This window comes from Vicugna pacos, chromosome 3 (genome assembly GCF_048564905.1).
Source record: "Vicugna pacos chromosome 3, VicPac4, whole genome shotgun sequence".
Taxonomy (NCBI): Eukaryota; Metazoa; Chordata; class Mammalia; order Artiodactyla; family Camelidae; genus Vicugna; species Vicugna pacos.
In genome coordinates, this window is record NC_132989.1 from 66,782,309 (window position 1) to 66,804,339 (window position 22,031).

The window sequence follows — 22,031 nt, forward strand, 5'->3', positions numbered from 1 at the left end:
CTCCTCTCTGGGACCAGTTTCCTCATGTCCTGCATGGGATCAGTGTACCAGCTTTATAGACTCGTTTGGAGATTTAGTTAATACTTTTTAAGCATTTAGAATGGCACTTGGAAAAACAGAGAGAGCTCAATAACTACTGGGTATTACTACAACTCAGTATTGGGTCGGTGTCTTTGAGCCCTCTCTGTGCCAGCCTATGTCTCTATCTTGGCCACCTTTTCACTATCAAGAAACCAATTTAATATTTTTCTACTGACTCTGCTTTAATAAGATTTTGCCTTCCAATCATAATTAAGTGATGTCATTTTATTTTGTTTCCTTTAGAAATGAATTCAAGCCTTACATAACTTCACTGGCAAGCTTCTTGAAAGTTGTCTATATTCACTGATTTCATTTCGTCTCCTACTCACTCTACATCCTACTCCAAGATTCTCACCCCATCTTAACACCAAAACAGCTTCCACTAAGGTCACCAATAACCTCCATGCCTCTATATCCAAGGGCTATTATCTTTCTTTAGGAAATTTCATCTAACGATCACCTATAAGAAAATTACTCATGTACTTCTGAAATTCTTCTCTGAGCCCTGGAACCATATATCCACCTGCCTCTTGGTATTTTCCGAAGATGTTTCAAAAACCTCAATCTTAGTATGTGCAAAAGAAAAACTCACGGCCTTTCCACCAGAACTCGTCCTTTTCCAGTGTTCCCTATCTCAGTGAAGGAATACCATCAGTCAAACAGTCAAATAGCTTGAAACTGGAATCATTCTTGGCCCATCTCTCTGCTTCTTCCTGATAATTTTATCTGCTAAATAAATCTGAAATCTGTCCATGTCTTCGTATCTACAAAGCCAAAACTGGAGCTGAGCTCCAGCAATTCTCATTTAGTTCTAACATCCTAAAATTAGGGTGTTTATAAAAACTAAAGATACATAGGTGGGACCTGAAAATATGTGAAAAGAATTTAAAATATTTTAAAAGTCAAATTTTATAAGAACCACATAAAACTTCTTCAAATTAACAGAATTATTCTTTCAATGATTGCTGAAAATTTGACAGGTTGATATTTAAAACACAGATAGATACGATAAATAAACATAGATTAGACCCCCAGTTGAATTAAGAAAGAGTAAACTGGAAAGAGATTGGGAAAACAGAGCTGAGAAAATTACCTAAATGCAGTACAGAGAGCTAAAGAGATGGAAAAAGAAAAAGAGAGGTTAAAAGACATGGAGAAAAGAATTGGAATTTTCAACAGATGTCCATTTGTGTCTGTGTCAGGGATGGGTGGAGAGGGGAGATTATTTAGAAAGAACAAGGTCCTTCTGCTTTCCAAACCAGTATCACACACAAAAGACCACGTGCTGGGTCTTCTTTATAAAATGTCCACTATTTCCATAAATTCAAATCTCAATTTCTGCTACCATTCAAGTTAGCATTAGATTACACTGCTTGTCTATTTTACATAACTGCTGCTAATAACCAGGTTATTTATCTTTTTTTGTGTAGACCTCAGCTTGGTAAGTTCTCAACATCTCTTTGCTGCTCAGAGCTCATCACTTTTGCCACTTGCAGGGCTCAAAATTCCCTTGGAAACTGACCAAGCACTCACGTAGGAGATCTTCAACAATGCACACTGGAATAATCCACAGCTAGGGGTAGAGGCGGCTGGAGTAGAAGGACCAGCCACAGGCAGGACCAGCCTTCCAAGAGCGGCAGGAACACTAGAAACAGGCAAGGCTCCAAAGACACACCTTCCACCGCACCTTCCACATGGCAGGCAACCCCAATATGGCCCCAGGATGGACCAGAAGTAAAGTCCAGGGCAAATTATTTAACCTCTCCATGGCTGTTTCCTCATAAAATGAGCAGACTAATGAAACCATATTAAGTTGTTTTAAAGATTAAATAATTCCTGTAAAACAAGGCACTCAATAAGCCATATTTACTGTAATTATGTTCTCACCTATAGCTGGCTTCATCCATCTATCCCCTTGACCCAATGGCCCTCACAATATACTCTTGACATTATCTGAGTCATAAGCATACGTGAAAACAGTAAAGATCTGATAGACATCAAGCTATTTCCTTCCTAAAGAATCCTTTTTACTGCTTGATCAACAGAGGGAGGTTTTTGATCTTAGAAATATTCTGTCAATTCTATTTAAGTCACCAATTCAGAAATTCCCTAAACCAGATACATGAACCATCTATCTGAAAGGCATACCTGTAGTAAATCCTGAGAGATCAAGTTTTATGAACGGAGCTTCTGCTTATTCATTAACTAAAATTGCCTTAACTGGGCTCTCATGTGCTAAGGTGATATGTGTGTATACACAATACAGCACATAGGTCCATCTCTCAATCAGATGGCCAGTCTCACCATTTATCACAGACTTTAAAGCTCTGTGATCAGAGCCACAATTTTTTGCAGCTCACCAGATTTCCTCCTTATTGCAAGCCACCATCTAAACTGGGGGCTGCTTGGGCAATATTTATTTCTGAATTTAAACATGAACCACATAGCTAATTGGTGGCAATATCCATGCAGAAGCCATTCTGTCCTAGAATCATGGATCCACCCCCAAGGAGTTCTTGCGCCACATTTTGGAAGAGCAAACAGCAAATTCTTGGCAGAGTTCTAAACATCTTTCCCTTGTCAAGTGTGACAGCCACCAAATTCTACATATACACCAGGAGAGTTTATTTAAATAACATCACACATCTGCAATATACACATCTTTCCAACATATGTAGATTCTTTTTCAGTTGAAGGCACTGGTCAAACAAGCTACTTTGGGCAACAAAAGCCGTCTGGAAAAGTGGTAAGACCCCAATCACCATACGTGTGAATTTAAGAGTGCAATTCAGATAGACTGGGAGTTCAAAATTTGTTGATACTGACAGGCATAAGTAGAATAGATAAACAAGATTATACTGTATAGCACAGGGAAATATATACAAGATCTTGTGGTAGCTCACAGTGAAAAAAAATGTGACAATGAATATATGTATGTTCATGTATAACTGAAAAATTGTGCTCTACACTGGAATTTGACACAACATTGTCAGATGACTATAACTCAATAAAAAAAGTTAAAAAAAAAAGAATGTGATTCAGCTTTATGATCCTTCCCCCAGAGAGCTTGTGAGTCATTCCATCCCTTTTAGCAATTGGTGGATGCCACCTCTCATTAAACGATACACTCCTTGGTGAAGGGATTTTATCTCAAACATCTCTGTAGGCTCTTCAGCTTTGTACACAGGCACTTAGCAGTTATTTTTCTCAACAAAAATTCCATCACTCCCAATGAAAACTACCTGAAGGTATCTGCAGACGCTATATACCTGAATTAACAGCATTCTTTGGCCATGTTACCATAATGACTATGTATCTGATATCTATCACAAGAAGGACATATGATAAAGGAATGGGGAGGGAGGCAAGGAAAATTTAAAATAGAGAAAAGGAAGGAAATTTTCATTTTATTCTTCAAATAATGTGATACTCAGCTAACTTCATGGCCTACTTTGTAAGAGGCAAGGAAAATAATGGTGAGATGGAAATAAGATTACATGTAGGTGGATGATGGGTTTGTCCAGTTAGAGCCATCCTGAGGCTGCTTGAGGACAAACTGTCAAAGACAAGGAATTCCTGAAGATGGTGACGTATCTTAAAATCAAAAGTAGATCACCAAGAAGTGGACTCTGGAGCTGTAGTTGATGCCAACATAGCACCTTTAGGGCATCCTCTCACTTGGTGAGGAAAGTTAGAGTACAATCAGGCAGAGCCAGAAAGCACGGAGATAACATAGATGTCAGTGGTCCATGGTGATGGGTTCCTGGGAGGAAAGTAAATGCTAACTATTGCTTACTTTAACCTTACTTCTAGAAACTGCTACTTACTGTGTTTTTATCCCCAGTACCTGCCATTGTAGGTCTTAATAAATTTAGGCTTATTGAATGAATGCATTGAGATCATTTTAATGATTATATCGGTGGGGGAATTAAGAAAAATGTCACATCACTGACACATAACTTTTCACTTATTCAAAAGGGGCTCAGTCTCTCCAACATCAGTGTTATCCATGCACTTTGTTTTATCCAGTAGATAACTTTCTTCAATAATTACGTGCAATATAAAATCACATCATTGGTTTGTACATTTCAGTACCCTTGGATTACAACTATATTTCTACTCTTTGGTTGCTGGCATGGAAAAATCATTAATATTTATTGTTGCTTTGTGCCAGGTATGTACTAAAAGCTTTACAAGTGGTCTATAATTTAACCCTTGTAATAATAACAACTGTCATTTATCACATGCCCACCAAGTACCAAGTATAGGACCATGAGTAATGTGGCTCCTCAACAACAGCAACCAAGTAGGGTAAATACTGTTACCTCCACTGACAAAGAAATAGAAAATAAGAGAGGTTGAGAAACCTGGCCAAGGTCACAGAGCTAATAAGTGGCAGAACCAGCACAGACAAATCTATTTCCAAAGCCAGAGTGCTTTTAATTACCACCACATAGCCTGAATCCAAAACTTAAAAGTCTTTTAAGTTTTTCTTGCAAGCTGGTAAACATTAAGGCTACAAAAGAAGATGCTATTTGAATATTTTGGGAAATTAAGTGCTTTCCTTTTAATTCTCTCTTCTAAATTTTGAAGAGCAATAAGAGCATAGTACCATTATAGAGTTTCATACTGCAATGGATTTTTTAAAAAATTTTTATTTATCTAACTGGAATTAAAACTTTCTCAAAAAGTACTTTCCCCAAATGTATTATATTTCCTATGTGACCAATTATACAGACCAGAGCTTTTAAAACTTCCAAGTATGATGTATTAATAGGGAATGAGATCGATTTAGTGGGTTGTTACCAGCATTTAAAAAAATTAAATAGATGAAAACTATCTGGATAGATTGTACTTGGTGAGAGTGAGTACTCTAGGGAAATTTTTATATCAATTGTGTGTGTGTGTGTGTATCCTGAGCCAAAATGTAAAATATACTTCTTAGAGTGGGTTGCAATAAACATGTCTGAAAGTGACTAACATAGACAGTCTGATTACTAGCACTATGTTCAAACTATATGAATTAACTTCCCAGAAATCCTGGGTAACTAAGCCCATTCTTTACTCTGAAACACGTCTGGAGGAACAAGCAGAGGATGTTTATTGTCCCCCTTTGTTTCTGTCACCCAACACTCTGCACTCTCTGCCCAGCCCTCCCGGTTGTTCATCTCTGCCTCATTCCTTGGTCTCTGGTCTGTTCTCGAGCTGCCTTCATCCAGCTCTCACTGTCTTGGGGGCATAACTCTCCCCCAAGGTTTTTCTATGTATTCTCACCTGACACTTCCAGCTCCGACATTTCCCCAAACCCTTCATTTCAAGCTTCTTACAAGGCATTTTCATATTAATGACACATTCTTCTCTCATAAGAAACATATCCCAAAATCAAACGTATGTCTTTTGCTCTCAAGCTCCTCCCCATCCTAACTTTCCTGTTGAGTTAATGGAATAACTTGGTTTCAACTTCTCAGGTGGGACACCTCACTCTTCTCTATTTCTTCTTGGTGTTTCCCATTCAGCCAGTAAGTACTGTTAACTTTTCGGTTGCATCTGTTAGATTTATCCCTTTTTCTCTAGTCTCCTGCTGCAAAATCTTAAGTCTAGGTACTTCACACATGGGTTGTAGCTTTTGTCTCCTAGATTTTCCTCCTTTCTCCATTCCCTCTGTCCTTCTATTCTTTTTCCATTCATAATTCAATTATTCAGTCAATTTCTATGGAGCACTTACTATGCTCCAGGTTCTGTGCACATGCTGAGTGAACAAAAGAGATGTGGTCTCTGGTCTCATGGAGTTTGCTCTTAAAGTGGAAAAAAGAGAGCTTCCAAACAAGTAAAATACCAAAAATGTATAATTCGAAACTTTGCAAATGAGCAAGGTGCTGTCTCTATAAGAGTAATCTCAAATATCCCCCTGAAGTGTTACTGTTCCAGCGCCAAGTACTTCTAATATTTCCCTCCTGTCCACTGAACCAAGTCTAGAATATTTTCCTAGACATGAAAAAGCTCTGTAACTTGCTCTTGGTTTATTAGCTAGTAAACGATAACAACAAAAAAGAAGTAAATGCAGACAGATTTACACATACACTGTGCTGAATACCATGGTAAGGGTATTTACTGATCTGTGAACTGACATACTCATTCTTGAGAGACGATCTAGAATAATAGTTACAATTACAGAAACTGAACTTTAATCAGAATAGGGTAGGACATTTGGTATAATAATCTACTGGCACATTCAATTACTCCCATTTTAATGGAATATTAATTGGCAATCTTTTGTTTGCAAAAGGGGGCAGAACAGCCAATTCAATCTGGCTTAGAATAAAAAGGGAATTACTATTTTATGTATCTGGAGATAGTTCTAGCTTCAGAGCCTGTCTGGTTCAGAGGCACACAGTAACCTGGCCCATGTTTATTTGTCTTCAGCGCTTTAATTCTGCTCTCATTTCCGGGTAGCAAAAATGGGGCTGGCCATGCTAGTCTTACAACCTCAGCTCACACCATCCAGTGGATGAGAGAGCAGTCTTTCCGGTAGCTTCCACCAAAGAGAGAGAAATTTCTAATCTAGAGGCCCTCCAAAAAGTCCTTACACTTCACTGGCCCGAAGTGCGTACTCCTTCCTCAAACTCATCACCGTGATGATGGCTGTGTTTGTTGGTGAGGACGGCGAGAGATGCATGCATGTGTTTTGGGGAGGTAGATTCCTACTCAAAGCATGTGGCCAGGAACGTGAAGGGGCAGCTTTTCAAAGGTGGATATATAGCAAGATACTAATGAGGCAATGAACAAATTCTGTATAGCAGGGTTTAAAAAAAAACCTTCCTATAAGTTTTTTAGTTCTTCTCAGTTTAACCTGAGATTTTCTGTAAGTGCAATAAATTGAAACAATGAAAGAAAAAAAAAAGCACATCCTTCTAGACTGAGAAAAAGAAGCTCAGCAGGTCTACCGTTATTTGAGATGAAAAATACATGAAGAAGGGAAAAATCAGTATCTTTCCTCTGCTATCACCTTTCAAGAAAATCAGTAACTAAGACTGCCAGCAGAATTGCTCTTATGGATTTTTTAAAATATGTGCTGTTTAGATTCCTGAAGGAATGATTATATACTAAGTTTAAAATGAAACTTTCTGAGAAGCATTGGGTGTTACTTTTTTCACTTCTCACAATTATATAAAATATATTCCTTTTTTACAGATGAGGAAACTGAGGCTCAGAGAAACCCAAAAGCCACCTAAGATCACAGACAGCAAGATCAGAGCCAGGATTTATGGCAAGATTATCAGATTCTAAAAATCCAGGCTCCTCGCACTGAAACAGACTGCGTGCCTGTTTATGAGAAGCACTAGCTGCCCTGTTGACTGTTGTGTAAGCTCCAGCCCACCCATCGCTGCTGTCACCAGATTTGGAGCTGGTGTGGAGATGCAACAAGGACATACTGCCAGGACGGAGGGCGGCAGGGATTTGCCCCGACAGGGACTTGCCCCGGAGCAGAATGGGACCCTCTGAGGAGTTGGTGAGAAGTGAAGCCACAGAGTAAGCAAGTTTAAGTGACTTTTCAAGAAAACTGCTGAGGCAAGAAGGAAAGAGATAAGCTAAAAACTGAAAGGTGACACAGGTTTATGGGAGACAGTAACTTGAACCAGTTTTAAAATTAAAATACAGCAATCTACTTAAAAAAATCAGAAATAAAACACTCTCGGTGAGATTTTGACAGAAAATCAGAATTACCCAGGCCTTTGAAAATACAGTAACTGCTCTAGAAATGGTTAGCAGAAAGCTCACACACACACACACACACACACACACGGAACAAACTTTTAATTGCCATTTCTGCCCAACTTCATAACCAACTATCTGGAAAAGGAAAGGAGGACGATTTTTCTGTATATTAGCCTGAATTCTCTGACAGCATCTGCTACCTCTTCCGGAGAAGAGGCGGCTCGCCAGCCTGATGTAGAACGATATTCATGTCCTTGTATTAGGCAAACTTTCCCTATAAAGCAAAGTAATAAAAACTTCCCCAATCCCTCTACATTTCTTTCTACAGAATCCTACACACACATCTAGAAATACTTTTCCGTGAGAGCAGAGGAGTGTGTAATGAGTGGTAGCTTCTTACCCCGGGCGGAGTCGATAAAGTGTGTATACAGTTGTGAGGAAGCAGCAACCTGTGTGTGCGAGGGGGGATGGCCACACAATTAGCTGAGCTGTTCTGAAGACGCCACAGCAGAGCATTTTAGAGATGGTTGGGGAGGGGGGATAAAAAAAGGTCCTTTTCTCCCCCTCAACTGTAAATATACAAGAATTTATACAAAAATTTCAATATACAAAAATGATAGATATTACCACTAGAAAATGAAACGTATCTTGGGAGGCAGGGTGAGAGACACAAAACACAAAAGTAGCCCATTTTATCAGACGCAAAGTATTTATTGAGCATCTTTGTGCTAATCACTTTCATAGGAACTGGAATACTGGGGTGGACAAGGGAGACCAATTAGCTACTTACAGGAACTTACTGTTCTACTGGGGGAGAGAGAACAATAAATAATACATCATGCCAGTGGTATTATTATCCATCAATGAATAAGGTAAATTCAGATATTAAAAAGAAGAGCTATGTGGAAGGTAAACAGAGAGAGAGCGAGAGAGAGGGAGACAGGGAGAGAGGGAGGACATTTGCTAGGCTGGGTTGGGAATGCCTTTTTAAGACAGGGACAGAGACAGGTGAGTTGAGATTTGAACAATGAAAAGATCACTTGAAGATCTGTGGGGGGAGTGTTTCAAGCAGAACAGCGAATGAAACGTGAGACAGCTCAGCCTAACTGAGGGCCAGAAAGCAGCCTGGTGTGGCTGGAGCCCAGCGAATATGGGGCCCAGAGCAGGGAGTCGAAGCTGGAGATTGGGCAAGATCACTGGGCATCTCTTGAGCCAAGTGTAAGAGCTGGAGTTGATTCTCTGGTCTCGGGAAGCACAGGGTTTGGTGCGAGGGAATCATAACCTCACTGGCACTCCGAACAGGTGCCTCCGGCTGCCTCGTGTAGTGCAGACTGGAGGGGGCAAACCTGGGGTGGGAAAGACCGGGTATAACGCAGTCATCCTTGGTGATGCAGGTTTGGACAAAGGCTATGGCAGGACTGGTAATAAATGCTGGAGATGGAGGGGCCGAGACTTGCTGAGGGAACGGATATGGAGGTCTGCACTGAACTGAGTAGTGTTCCCCCAAATTCACGTTTCCTCAAAGCCTGTCAGTGTTACTTTATTTGGAAACAGGGTCTTTGCAGATGTAATCAAGTTAAGATGTCAAACTGGATTAGAGAGGGTCCTAGATCCAGTGAGTGGTATGGTTAGAAGAAGAAGGAAATTTGGACACAGAGGGAAGAAGGCCATGTGACATCAGAGGTACAGAATAGAGTCATGCTGCCACAAGCCAAGGAATACCAAGGACTGCCAGCAACCACCAGAAGCTGGAAGGGGCAAGGTGGACCCTTTCTCTAACACTCAGAGTGCAGGGCCCCACTGCCACGTTGAGTTCAGATTTCTAGCCTCGAGAACCTTGAAAAAACAAATTTCTGTTGTTTTTACCTAACGATTTGAAGTAATTTATTACAGTAGCCCTTAGAAATGAATGTAAGGTCTAAAGGAAAGAGAAGAATCTGGAATGGGTCCACTGTTTGGGGCCTGAGCAGCTGGGTGTAGCTGGAACTGGGAAGGGGGCAGGTTTTAGGGAGAAAAATCAAGAGTTTAGTTTTACACTGAAAAATATCTCTTTCAGACACCTAAGTGGTAATATCAGGGAGGCTCTGAGACACAACAGTCTGCAACTCATGTGGAAAGGTTCAGACTGAAAATGCAAACTGGTGAGTATCAAGCATTTACGTAGTACTTAGAATCCTAAGACGGCACGAGCTTACTTAGGTAGGGAGTGTAGACAAGGAGAAATGCCAGAGTCCTGTGATCCCACAACCAGTAGAGATTTGGCACAAGAGGAGCCAGCATGGAGACCAAAGAGGGGAGGAGAGTAGGACAAAAGGAAAACCAGGCATGCGCGGTGTCATGGAGACGAAGAGGACCAGTGTTTCAACAGGAGGCCGTGACCAGCTGTGCCAAATGCTGCTGGGAGGCTGACTAAGAAGAGGGCTTTGGCTTCGGCAAGATGTAAGTCATCAGTGATAAGAATCAACGGATAAGAGTCATTTCAGGGTGAAAGTCCAAGAGAAAAGGTTGAGGGGAAGTGGAGGTGATGAAGTGGAGACTTTAAGCATGTGGAACTCTTTCAAGACATTTGGTTTGAAAACAAGCAGCAAAATGGAGCAGGGCCTGGTAAAACAGGCGACATAAAGACATGCCGGCACGCGGATGGGGATGACCAGGTAGACGGAGAACTGATGATGAGACAGAAACGGGTGGCTACTGTATGAGAACGGTTCTTGAGTGTGTGAAAAGGGAGGAGCCGACCCAACAGCAGTGTGGGGCTGATTCTTCCACAGTCACTGGGAGAAGGCAGAGTGCGAGTCCAAGGGCCCTGGGTGAAATCAGTGGAGAAGAGACGTCATCCTTGACCGTGTGTATCTGTTTTCACCACGAGCAGGAGAGAAGCCCAAGAGTGAGTATGGAAAGGGATGTGGACAGCTGAAGAGAGGACGGGATGAGAAATCCCGGAGTGCAGGAAACTGACATTACTAGGCTCGTCTGGCAGCACAGAACGCCCATTTGAGATCTGAAGACACAAGGTGAGTCCAGGCAGCACAAGTCTGCCAGTGTCTCAAGAGAGCAGCTCCACTCTGTGTGAATATCAAGCCCATTTGATTCTGTCGATGTTCAGTTACGGTCCTGGGTGCTCCGTGCTCCGTGCCTTTGATCACACCAGCAGAACCTGCCAAGCGGGCTCCTGCTTTTCCTCAAGTGTGCTGGAGGCGGCCGCAGAGCGGCGGCGGGTCAGAGCGCAGGCTTTCATGCCAGCAGCGGCTCGGTGGATTTTCATTTAAAATTCTCTGCCTGCTTTGAAACTTACAGAAAGCACAGTGAGGAGAATATCACTGCCCCCCGACTGTGTACTGACGTGTGCAGTTTAAAGACTTCTCCCAGGATTTCAGACAGATTCTGAGCAGCCTGCTGCATAATTCTACTCCACTGAATTAGTTTAACAGCACTGAGGGAGGGATGATTCAACCAGATCCATCACCTTGGCCGCCAAGGGCAACGTCAAACAACTGACATTGCTGATAAAGCCAAAATAGGGCAACTCGCTGAGCGCAGACCGCGGGACCCTCCTGTTCCTGCGCTCACAGCACACCTCATCTCCTATGACTTGAAGACTGCAGTCATACATGCAGGAGACCAGGAGGCTTAGCTCCCCTCCTCAAAATCTCTGTGCCACTCCATTCCCACTCTCTTCTGTAACCCCTGGAGAGAGCAGCAAATGTGATAGAAGGAATAACAGATCAGGGCTTTTTTAATGGGCTTATCTCACTGAGTGGCCTTGGAAATGTCCCTTCGTCCCTCAGGGTCTCAGTTTCCTCCATGGTAACATGCGGAGCTTATCTAGATGCCTCTAAATTCTGTTCCGCAGGTCTCCTTGGATAAACCTCAGGTCCCCCACCATGCATCTGACACCCTTGCTTCCCTGGCATCATCAATTACCTGCCCCCAACACTGCCCCTTCCTCGTCTTTCCTCTCGCACCTCAATCTCCATGGATCCCTCCCCTCTGCTTACAAAGGCCCTTCCTCAACGCTGCCACGTCTTCACATGTGACAATGGAGACCACGTCCTTCTTGCTTATCCTAGGTACCCCTAGAATATTTGTAAGCGGACAAGGGCTTTCAGCAGGAGGAACAACGTGTCACCTTGCCCCAGTAATCTACCGGTGCTATGGTCCTGAGCGCTGCTTGGTAAAATTGAGCAACACCAGTTCCCATACAACTGATCACATCTGTGGCTTTACATAGGCCTCCTGATTGGAAATTGACCACAGCCCCATCTCTTTTCTCTGAGATTCAGTGACACTGAGATGCACCAGGTGGCCCCACGTGACACAGACAGAACAAGCCCCAGGAAAGATGATGGGGCTTCTGGGAGTCAAGTCACCAGAAGCAAGAAGGAAGCTAAACTGGTATCCAGAATAAGTCCCAGGGCTTAGGGAAGGTGTAAGCCACTTGGTCTGAGCAACTTAGCAGAGATCTGCACCAGCCCCAGGGGTGGCTGTGAAGAGAGTGGGGCTCACAAGAGCATCTCTGTGGACCGGCCAAAGCCTCTGTGTCAGCAGAAGAGGCACCTAAGACCAGCGGGCAGGGCCTTGATGTAGTCAGAACTGGACGTTTGACCTAGAGAAGCACCAACAGGCAAGAGAGGACAGGGAAACACAGCACCTGGGATTTTTAGAACTATTCCCAAAGAATTCGTTGAAAGATGGACTTTTCAGTAATAATCCATATTGGATGCAAGGTGGGAGAGGCGGTTCTTCAGCTGATTTAACTCAAGTATAAGAAGATACCAGGCCTCACTTGGAGGCCCCATGCTGGAGGCCTGGGTCACTGGGTTACGTTTGTATCTCCCTCCATGCAAGGGCTTTACACTCATATTATCAGTTTAATAATTATTTTTTAACCCAATATTTTTTATTCACCTTATCACTGTGCCTGAATATACCAACACAGACTGGTTCCATTTATTGGAAGACCTTGGTATTTCCTGAGTCAGGAGTTCCTGAACCTCCCTGCCTTGGAATTTACCACACTTCTCCCATCCCAACCTCCCCATGGTCTGTAACCACAAGACTGGAGATATCGTAAAGTACTTCCAGTTTAGCATCTGAGGACTCAGAAGAGAGGCTTGTACACAGCTGTGAAGCCTTCAGCCCCAGGAGAATGCCCTCCACATGAAGGCAGGTTTGCACTGGGCCCCAACCTTGGGGCACCCTCCACTCTGACAGTGGATCCAGGTCTTCGCAGAGTGTTTCAGACAAAGTCTACTTGTATCATTTCAATGGAAGACAGCTGCTCAGTTTTCAATGTTGAAACTTTTCATAGATTACTAACAATTCTTAAAATGTGTTTGAGAGCTTCAGAGTCCACTGTGCCCTACCCAGACACCTTCATCTCGTTACAAAGGACTTTAACTTCCATATAGAAAATTCACAGGGAATCACTTCCCTCCAGAATCCAACCTTTGCTGATCAGGCCAGCACTTGCTAATTGGTGTGCAACTGCCAGAAGGTACAGAAGCGCCCCGAGAATTCCATTCCCTAAGTCTGGGTTGCTGTCACTATTCATCAGGCAGAGAAAATCTTTTTTTAAAACCACAAATTCTGAAAGTATGTTCTATTTAACTTCCCAAGCAATGATTCAACGGTCTAAAAGTGATTCAATAGTCTACCAGATACTTGTACAAAAATATTTGCTACCAAATCAGGTCAAAGAATTTGGTTAATATAAACATGAATTAACGGACCATAATGATTCCTAAACTTCATGAAGGTTGGATCTATTTTTTTCATGAAACTTGGCCCAATTTGAAGGGCAGAGACCTTAATTCACACAGTGAGTAAGTGTGGTGTGAAGTCGTTTTGGTCAGAAAAATAATTTTCCAAAAGTAAACTAACTTCTTGGACTTGAGGTTCTATTGAAAGACTGTAGACTGAATCCGTGGAGTAAATGTGCATGTTGCCAAGAAACTGCCCTGTGCTGAAGGAGAGAGGATGGGCCTGTGCTTGTCTCTCAAAGTCAAGCCAGTGACCGTCTTACTCTTTAGAGGGAGAAGGTCTCTGGGTTATTTCTAGGGAAATAAGTTACAGTGAAAGCATCGTTCTAAGAGTTAAAACGTTATGATTATTATTATTTTACTGCTAACATTCGTTCAGCGCTTACTTTTGCCAGGGACTAAACTCACTTAAGCTTTATAACCATCCTGTAAGTCAGTTATCCCCACTTTATAGAAAATAATAATGATTACATAATAACAAAAATAACAGGAATTATTTACACAGTGTTTATTATATGTCAGGACTGTTCTAGCACTTTATGCTTATTTAACCCCCACAATAGCCTCAAGAGCCGCAGAGATGTCTGCATGCACAACATCATCAGATACCATTCGCATCAACTACAGCAGTCATAGGTTCTAACTTCCCCGTCTTACAGGAGTTCCCCAATAAGCAAACACCTCCCAGTGCCATCAGCCCAGCCTAGTTCTCTGATGACACAGCACCTCACACTGGGACACACATGGCATCTGTACTTCCCGGGTCAGGGCAAAAAAAAGGGCTGCTTATTCTCAGCACAGGACTAGATGCGCACGCATATGCACATAACTGGGACTCCCACAAGGGCGCTCTAATTGCATGTTTCTTTTGTAGCCAGACCACACATTGCACAAACATTGCTTGGCTTGAAGATATTTTAAATTTGTGAGTCTGGTGGTCAAGAGAGGTGCATTTAAATTTGTGAGAGCACCTTATGTGCCTATGGCCTGTCTTGCTTCTGCATATTCTTCCAGTATGTTCATTCCCACCTGTATTTGAATTAAGGTGGTCAGAAGTAAACATCTTTTTTTTTGTAGCAGAACAGATTACATGTAAAAGTCTAAGGTGAAGAAGTGTTCCTTATGTACTCCAGGGCTGAAGGCTCAAAAGCAAAAAACTGAATTTCCCAGGCTCCCCTCCAACTCAGGTTCTGAATGCAGATTAGAGCATCTGCTCAGTGCCTAGAAGGTAGAAATGAGACAGAGGCTCTTACGTACAGCCGCAGCCATTTCTGCTGGCAGGCACGGCCACGGAGGCCGCACTGTCCCAGGTCACAGGGGCAGCCTCTACAGAGGCAGGCAGCACTTTCCTGATCACTGATGCGGTGGAATCAATGTCATCTTGGGTCAGCAGTTTCCACGGCAATCTCCTGCTTGCCCACCAGCCAAGGACAGCAGAATCAGCAGTCCCAGGTGGGTCAGTTCTACCTGGTGTCCCAAAAGTGATTCCCTGAAGCCCTGCCTTGAGTCTAGTCCTCCAGCCCTTCCTAAGCACCGAATTCCCTGCAAGAAATCTCTTCCCAAGGAAAACAGCTAATTTGTTCCCCACAACCAAACTTTCATAGATAACAGATGGCAAATGCCCAATGCCAAACATCTAGGAATTCACCTAAGATGCTCAATATTTGCGATCAGAAACCAGGAGCAGCTACCTTTCCTGTCAGATGTTAGAGGCACATGCTGGGGACAGTGCCTGAGAAGGTTTGACATTCAATTAAAACAGCACTTTCCACATTCAGAGTCACTCCACCTGGAGGCTCTTCAGTTTTGTTATGCCAAAGCCTGCCCTCTAACAGCCCTCCATAATTTCCAGGTAGATATTCAAACTGATCAAAATTGCCTTCCACATCTGCTGGAAGGAAGGATGGAAGGGAGGAGGGTGGAAAGAGAGAGAGAGGTCTCAGCAGAGGTAAGGAGACTTCACACAGAAGTTCTCTCTCACCCTGAGGACGGTTTTGGGTGAATTAGGCACTCTTGAGCCCATCTTTAGAAGACAGCCTGGGAGAGTTTTTAAAAAACCTGTCTCTGTCTATGTTTGCTTGGCAGAACCTGACCTCTCATTTAAATGAAAACCAAACCACTGCAAAGGAACATTCTATAGATTCAGAGAAAAAGGCTGACTAACCCAGGGAGTGAATTTAACTAGCAGATGATAATGCATATCAGACTAACACATGGGCAATGGGTGCACTCCTACCACTAACGCTCATAGTAATTAGTAATCTTCATTATAAGGATTTAAATAAGGTATCAAATCATTCGCACACAGGAATCTTTGCACACAAGATGGAAAGAGGCGGTTAAAGTGGGGACAAAACAATGTTTATATTTTGTCTAAGAGGTCCTTCCAGCTATATGCTCAGTGAGCTCAGCAAGTTAGAAAGCCTAAGGCCTGAGGGGATACATTTTCACCTCTGGCTCCTGAAGACTCTAAGAGCCGGATCTTACACTCAGCTCCAAGGGCGAGGATTTAATAGCATCTCAATCATACAGAGAGGTCATTCATTAGTGCTTATTGCCCATCATCAGCCCAAAGAAAAGGCCGTTTTCTTTTAAGATCACACCTCGGAAACGCTCTCTGATGAAGGAATTGAAACCAAATCAGCAGATCACTGCATCAGCCATCAGGCGGCCCTCTTTCTCTCAGTATGATCATTTCTATCAGCAGCGAGATAATGTTCAGTTCTATGAAAGCCCTACTAGGTATCAGGAATGCCGATGGTTCTACACTTGACCAACTTAACTCTCTTGGTAAGATGCCGTGGGCAATTATGTACCGATCCCAAGATGGAATTTGAATCAAGTCCTTGTCCTACCTTAGTCTCAGATCTCATGATGGGAACACAATGATCACAGCAGACAACTAGCAAACACAAATGCCCTCTTCTTAGCATAAAAAGTCTTTGAAAGACATGGACGATTCCTTAAGCATCAGATGAATTCACTTACTTCAGTCTAGGTTAGATATGGTAAAAACTTTTAAAGAAGGCAGGAAAAAAAATACATGCAATTAAAAGCTCCTTTCTTATCCACCTCCAGAATCACAGTCCCTGACACTTGGTTTCAGATACTCCAGCACTGAAGATGCTATAAAGCTTCCTTCAGAGTTTTAACTAGAATTTTCCTTATAATAAGATCCCTGGGAGAGAGCTCAAAGAGAACTCACCTAACTTACACCAACTTTTGCTCTAGAGAGAAGAGTTCAAAGTTACAAGGCATTTATAAAACACTCAAAGCACTGCTCTTAGCTGGAATACTAGAGTCATTAATAAAACAAAATTTTCATTGAAGATAAAAGTAACATGAGGATATAATGACTAAGCCAGGAAAAACAGAAACAAGAACAAATGAAAGCACATATAATTTTTAATGGATTTACTGAGATACAATTTACCTGCCATGAAATTCACACATTTTAAGTGTATAATTTACTGATATTTAGTAAATTTATAGGGTTGTGCAATCATGATCACAATCCAATTATAGATCATTTCCATCATCCCCAAAATATTCAGTGCCAATTTGCAGTCATTCCCTGTTCCCACCCCCAAGCCAATCATGATATGCTTTCTGTCATTACAGATTTACTTTTTCTCAACATTCAGATAAATGGAATCATACTGTGTGTAGTCTTTTGCATCTGGCTTCTTTCACTTAGTACATGAGTCAGCAAAGTACCTGCTGCCTGTTTTTGTAAATAAAGTTTTATCAGGACACAGTCACACTCAGTCATTAACATATTGCCTGTTGCTGCTTTAGCACTACTGTGGGAAGTTGCCACAGAGACCATATGGTCCACAAGCCTAAAACATTTACTATCTGACCTTTGAAAAACACATTGTTGACCCTGACTTAACATGATATTTTTTGGGTTCATCCATGTTGTAACATGTATCAGTCAGTCAGTCCTCTTCACTGTGGAATAATATTCTATTGTATGAATGTCTCATATTTATTTATCCATTCACTTGTTGATAGACATTTGGTCTGTTTCTAATTTGGGGCTGTTATGAATAATGCTGCTATAAACATTCATGTACAAGGCTTTGTGTGAACATATGGATTCATTTCTCTTGTACAGATAACTAGTAGTCAGGAGTGAAATTGCTGGATCCTATGGCAAGTTTATGTTCAACATTTTAAGAAACTGGCAAATTGTTTTCCAAAGTGGCTGCACTAATTTTACGTTCCCACCAGCAATGTATGAGAGTTCCTGTTTCTCCACATTCTCACTGCCACTTATCTTTTTATTAATTTTATTATAGCTATTCTAAGGGGTATGAAGTAAGTATCTCATTGTGATTTTAATCCTGTATTTTCCCTAATGACTAATGAGTATCTTTTCACATGCTTTTTAGCCATTTTTTTCATCTTCTTTGGTGAGATATTTATTCAAAAATGCCTCCCATTTTTTCTTCAGTAGTTTGTCTTCTTATTATTGAGTTCTTAATATTTTCTGGATGGAAGTCATTTATCAATTATACCATTTGAAAATACTTCCTCCCATTTCTCTAAGGGTGTCTTTTTCACTTTCTTGATGTTGTCCTTTGAAGGACAAGTTTTCAATTTTGATGGTCAATTTATCAAGTTATTAGTTTTTTTCATTTATGGATCTTGTTTTTGATGTTGTATCTAAAAATTCTTTACCCAACACAATGCACTAAGACCTTCTCCTATGTTTCTTATTGAAGTTCATAATTTTAGCCCTTACATTTAGGATTAAATTAATCTTTTTGCCTGTAGCCAGCCACTGCTCCAGCACCACTTGTTGAAAAGACTACCCTTTCCCCGATCAAATTGCTTTGTATTATATTAATTGATTTTCTGATGTTAAACCAATTTTGCCTTCCTGAGATAAAATTTACTTGTTCATGTGGTTTAATTCTTTTTGTAAGTTGCTAGATTTGGTTTGCTAATTATTTTATTGAGAGTTTTTGCATTTTATATCCACAATGGCTCTTTCCCTATAGTATTTTTTTCTTCTTATATCTTCATCTGCTTTTGGTATCATGGTAATATTGGCCTTACAGAATGTATTCGAAAGTGTTTCCTCCTCCATTTCCTGGAAGATTTTGTGAAGAATTTACATCATTTATTATTTAAATGTTCGATAGAAATCACCTGTGAACCCATCTAGGTCTAGGATTTTCTTTTGGGGAAGATTTTAACTTACGAATTCAATTTCTTCGTCTGGAATAGATAAAGCCACCCTATTTCTGAATCTGATAGCTCTGTAGTGGGAAAAGAGTCATATACTACCAAAAACCTACCCACCTATACTTGAAGGCAAAAAGGACAACCTAAATTTGGATGTGCTTTCTTCTCTTTTAGATATGTTAAGCCATTCCATATGTTGGCAAAACAGCATTGAGGTTTCTGGTGACAGCTTCAAATTATTAGTAATAATTGCCCAGAGAATGAGCTTAGTAGCTATAATCTTTATTTGAATTTAAACAAAAATACCTCTTTGTTCCATAGATTTAGCATTACTTCTTAAGATTCTTCTAACTATGGAAAAACCTAGTGTCTCCAGTATCTCAACAGTAATAAGTAAAGTAGTACAACCATTATGTATGAAAATTAATCAGAACTGGAAAAAAATCATGAACTGAACTGAACCACTTTGGAAACTATTCAGATACATGATCACAGCACCAGTATGGCTGAGTCCAACCCTGGATATGGTCCGAGACAGCACCTATGAAAACCATCCTCAGGAATGTCCGTTCCAGCAGCTGGACCTGTGATAGACTAGCACAGCTGGGGCAGTGTCAGGGCAAGTCTCGAGGAACCCATACCTAAGAAAATGCCAGAACTGACCACAGTGGGTGAAATAAAGCTATTCAGTTATATAGGGGATGTTCTCCCTGATCCCACAGTTCCTGCCTTTCCATCCTCAAAATTCTCCCTATCTGACAGACCCACCTTTGTCTGGCACAAGTCAACCAGGCCGTGGGAATGTGTCAATAAGCAGGAAGCACCAGAAAATGGGGCTTAATTCATTTGCCACCCTGCAACTCACAAATGTGTCTTCATGTAGCACCTTTCCTTTTGATTATCACTGTGCTGGAATAAAAAAAAAAAGCTAATTCTCAAAATCTCCAGTAAATCAGACATGATTGTTCCTTTTACAGTGATGAGGAAGCTGATGACCAAAAGATCTAGTAAGTGACTCAACCAGAACTTGAGTCTGACACAACAGAAAATCAGAGCACCGGGCCCTCAAGCCACCGAAAAGTACAGCCAGGGCACGAATGCAAACACCATGTCAGATGACTTTGTCTCTGATGATGGCAACACTTTGTGCAAGATTTATTTGCTGGGTTGTGTGACATTTTCAGGGTAGAAGGTTGCAAATGTAATTTTTATTATTAAGATACCAGTCCCCTATGGATTGAAAACTCAATTTCCCCTGGACTTTATTCAGAATGGAGCCCAGGCAATGCCTTCTGATTCGCAGTGCAGACAGGCATCTGCCTCCAGCCTTTTCCATAAAGAGACGAGGCATAAATAAACAAGCTTAGAGGATGCCTCTCCAGGGGCGAGAGGGGCTGGACAAGCTCATCTGGGACGTGCATCTAGTCTCTTCTCTTTGGTTCTCCTCACTGAAGATTTCTTGCTGACACCTAACACTTAGCTAATTGTGAACTGAGATCATTATACTGCTAACTTAGTTTTTCAGGCTTTGGACTCACAATTTAACCGTCTGCATCGCTTCTCTCTTTTTCACCAGTACTATATATAGTCTGTCAAAAATGTCTAAATTACCATTTCTCAGACTCGTTCCCCTTCTGGAAAAGTCCAGTGCAAGTCCTAAGCATCTCCTACCATTACTACTATAAAAACATACTGGCGAGCCGCTGACCTCTTCTCTCCCCAGTTACCTGTCGTCATATATGAGTCTGCTGTAGTGAATACCGTTATATTGCATAGATTCATTTACCAAAGTTATTTCTAGTTCTCTTCATCGTGCCCAGAAACTACACTCCTTTCATCGGATGACTATGGGATGACATACAATTAATATGCTTTTGCAGTTATTTTAATTCATTCTTGCCCAGGTAACAACAGTCATTAGAGGGTATGGTATGCACATATGTATGTATGTACATACACTGCACGTACACGTATATGTGCATGTACGTGAGGCAGAAAGAGATGGAGGGAGTAAACAGGTGACAGAGGAATGCCTTCATTTCAATTCAACTCCGGTTTGTCACGATGATGGGGGCTGGAGATCCAGTGATAAACACAACAGCCCCTGTTCTCAAGACATTTATAAATTATGTAGCGGTAACAGCCAATGAAAACAGCAGGAAATATTCCTTGGGGGCTTAGTTGGTTCTAAATGCTAAGAATTTCACACGGATCACCTCTGTTGATCCTCATGACGACTCTACGAGGGAAGTACAATCATTACTCTCACTTTTCCCAAAGTTGATGAGCACAGTGAGACTGAGAGAGTCGGTCCTTGGTCACACAACTTAGACAAGTGGCTTAAACAAGAACTCAGAAGGACGTGTGACACCAAAATCCACCCTCTCAACCACTTTTCAATCCTGAGTCCTTGGAGCGTCATCAGATTCACACCTGCTCTCAATGATACCCCATTCTCTCTAGGGCCCTCACGACCCCTCTTCCCTGAATAACTTCTTTTCCCACTGCCAGATCACCAGCCACCAGCAATCAGAGGCTGATTCTGCAGCAAGGGGCTGCAGGCTTTCTCCTCACCCTCCACATAATAAGAACAGAAACTCAAATTCTCAGGACTAACTGTTGACTCCCGAGAGGGCAAGGGGGCTTCTTAACTGTATCCCCCACCCACTCCAGAGACCCAAGCAAGACCACACACTCTGAGTCCGTCATAGATGCCAACTGAATTGTTTCCAAGGCAGGCAGCCTGAGTGTTTTCAAAACCAAGATTCGACGCCCACTAAAGATGGCAGGGAAATACTAAAAGCCACCAAATGATACGCTTTAAATGGATGAGTTGTGTGGTATATAAAATACACCTCGATAAAGCTGTTTAAGAATCTGAAAATGACAGGACAGCCAGTCTTTGAAAATGAAAGGCTTCTATCTCTAAGTCACCATCAAAGGTAGTGTAATGGCAGAATGTATTTCAAATACATGGTGGGAGGATTTTATAAAACGAAAAAGTAAATAAGTAAATCTGGATGGTGAGTTCAGGGTTTCTTCTACTTGCCATGATATTTATCTGAGGAAATGCTTAGGAGAAGAAAGAAATATGTTCAAACCCCTAAAAATGTCTTTCTGTGTGTCAGTCAGTATCCAAGGACCCTCCTCAGGAGTGCTTTGGTGCTAGGCCCTGAGCCCTGCTAGGAAATTAGACACAAACTATGAAACACACACAGGAAACCACGAATAAAAGGCAGTCCTTGAAACTTCCTTGTGTACAGGAAGTGACTGAAT

The 22,031-nt window shown here is 41.7% G+C and overlaps 1 protein-coding gene across 2 annotated transcripts in view; it reads right to left on the bottom strand.

Annotated features, from left to right (window-relative positions):
• Positions 1 to 22,031, bottom strand: part of RASGRF2 (Ras protein specific guanine nucleotide releasing factor 2) — a 203,873-nt gene that overhangs the window by 43,876 nt on the left and 137,966 nt on the right. The window lies entirely within an intron of this gene.